At 42.6% G+C, this 2110-nt stretch overlaps 1 non-coding gene across 1 annotated transcript; it reads right to left on the bottom strand.

Moving 5' to 3' along the window:
• Positions 1–1452: 1452 nt before the first annotated feature.
• On the bottom strand, positions 1453–1526 carry trnas-aga (transfer RNA serine (anticodon AGA)). The gene has a single exon. It is a non-coding gene; the product is annotated as a tRNA-Ser (tRNA).
• Between the last annotated feature and the right edge of the window lie 584 nt (positions 1527–2110).

Genomic DNA, 2110 nt, shown 5'->3' with positions numbered 1-2110 from the left:
GACACAGCCTCAGGCCGACTTGTCGGGTGTTGCAAACAGATAACACTGCTTCTGATCTTCACCAGAACAGAGAGTGAGATGTAAAATTGATCATCAAACAGACTGTGAGAGAATACAACAGAATAAAACACATGGAGAGACACTGTGGAATAACAAATAGATTCGATTGGAATGTTGAATTATGATTGGAATGGATGAAACAGCAGATTAAATTGGGGCAGAAAAGAGAAACTGATGGGAAGAAGGAAGAAAAGAAAGGATGGATCTGTTCACTTTTTTCAGTTTTTTCACTGGTCCATAAAAGCTGGATTAAACAAAGATGCAAAAAACAGAGAATTTCACCAAAAAGGGAGATTAAATGCTGCCGAAACCTTGGATCGAAGGATGCCCCAACAGATCACCTGTTTAACTGTCTCCTCACTGGGGGATTTCAATCAATGAGCAATATAATTCTCTCCTTTTCTTTTGTTAAATGAAACCACTACTGTCACTTGGAGTTAATATCCCTGTGTTCCAACTCCTGAATAATGAAATTGTGAGTTTCGTGATATTTTCTGGACACATTTCCTGCTGAAAGAACTAAGAGCTCTTTTCTAATTTACACAATACTATATACACACTCATCAAGCCTCCGAAACTAGCATCCTTGGTGCTGCTCTCTCCTCCCAAACCTCATCTCATGTGACTGTTACATCATCACTCTGATTGTGGGAGGGGTTAATCCCACTGTCTTCAGCATTAACCCTTTACATCCTCATACTGCACTGTCTGCCCAAAAAATCGGTGGAGGGAACTTGAATTATCAAAACAGCAACAGCTGCCAGTTGAAAATCAACTCAACCCATCAGAGAGAGACTGTCAGAGGACTTCCTGCATCCAGTCCTGACCCTGTCACATGAAGCAGCTGCTCACCCAGACCCCACTCTCATCAACACTGAACATTTTTACTGAGACCCTTCAAATACTGTTTATAAAAGGCCGCAAAGATCAAAGTTCACACAGTTGTATTAAATACAACAAAGTTTAATATCTTCTCACCGTTTCTCGGGAACCACATGAGACTTAGGTTTACTTATTTGGTTCCTTTGATTTTTCTTGTTCCTGACTGACAAATATTCCAAACCTCAGATAAACCCTCCCACTTGCGTCATGTCCCAGTCTCGGTTAAAAGCAACACATAATGACACAAACACCCTCCTTCAGTGAGATTAATATCAAGCTGTTTTCCAGGTTGAATGGAACTGTGAACAAATTTATGTCAAAGAAGTTAACTTTGATGTATTAGCAAAGAAATTCTGTCCAAGGAGAAACAGCCATTCCAAACTCATATCCTTCACAAAGGCTGTTTTTTTATGTGATTGAAATTCATCAAGTATTTTGAATTAAAGTTCACAAGACACAGATGTCAGTGTTGATAATGAAACTTTTCAAGCATGTTGCAACTGTGAAATAAGGCTTTGCTGGGAGTTGAACCCAGGATCTCCTGTTTTCTAGACAGGTGCTTTAACCAACTGAGCTACAGAGCCAGATCGCAAATGTGTGAGCAATTGAAATCAGAGGAAGGCCTTGTAGATAGTGGGCAGGCTTTGGCGAGTCAAGAGCTGAGTTCGTCACGGCAGTCTTCCCAGCCTCTGACTCGCTCTTGTCGTTGTTGCTGTAGTTGTAATTGTAATAGGCAACCGTCTGTCTCGGAAGACGATGGGCTACACCCGGGGTGTACGTCACTTCTGTGTGAAACATCGTTTGTTGTGGCTGTGGAGGATGACTCGTGAGTGACAATCCCTTCCGCAGCTGGGACAGATGAATATCATTGGCCCGAGGTCGACTGATAATTTTTCCTTCCTCTGAGCTCTCTTTCCCACCATCTGGTCATTTCTTTTGTCCTCTGCTTTTCCCATGGTCTTCCTGAATGCTTTTCTCCAGGAATTCCAGTCAGCAGGAAGGACTTCCCATGCATTGACTCCAATCCCAGTCAGCTTGAGATCTCGCTTTGCAGATGTCCTTGTATCACAGATGTGGGTGACCTGTTGGTCTCGTGCTGATAGCAAGCTCACCATGGAGCGTGTCTTTGGCAAAGCGACCGTCATCCATTCAGCACACATGACTCAGT

Source organism: Heterodontus francisci, unplaced genomic scaffold, assembly GCF_036365525.1.
Source record: "Heterodontus francisci isolate sHetFra1 unplaced genomic scaffold, sHetFra1.hap1 HAP1_SCAFFOLD_121, whole genome shotgun sequence".
Classification (NCBI taxonomy): domain Eukaryota; kingdom Metazoa; phylum Chordata; class Chondrichthyes; order Heterodontiformes; family Heterodontidae; genus Heterodontus; species Heterodontus francisci.
Note: the sequence above shows the minus strand (reverse complement) of the source record. Positions and strands in the feature narration are given on the sequence as shown.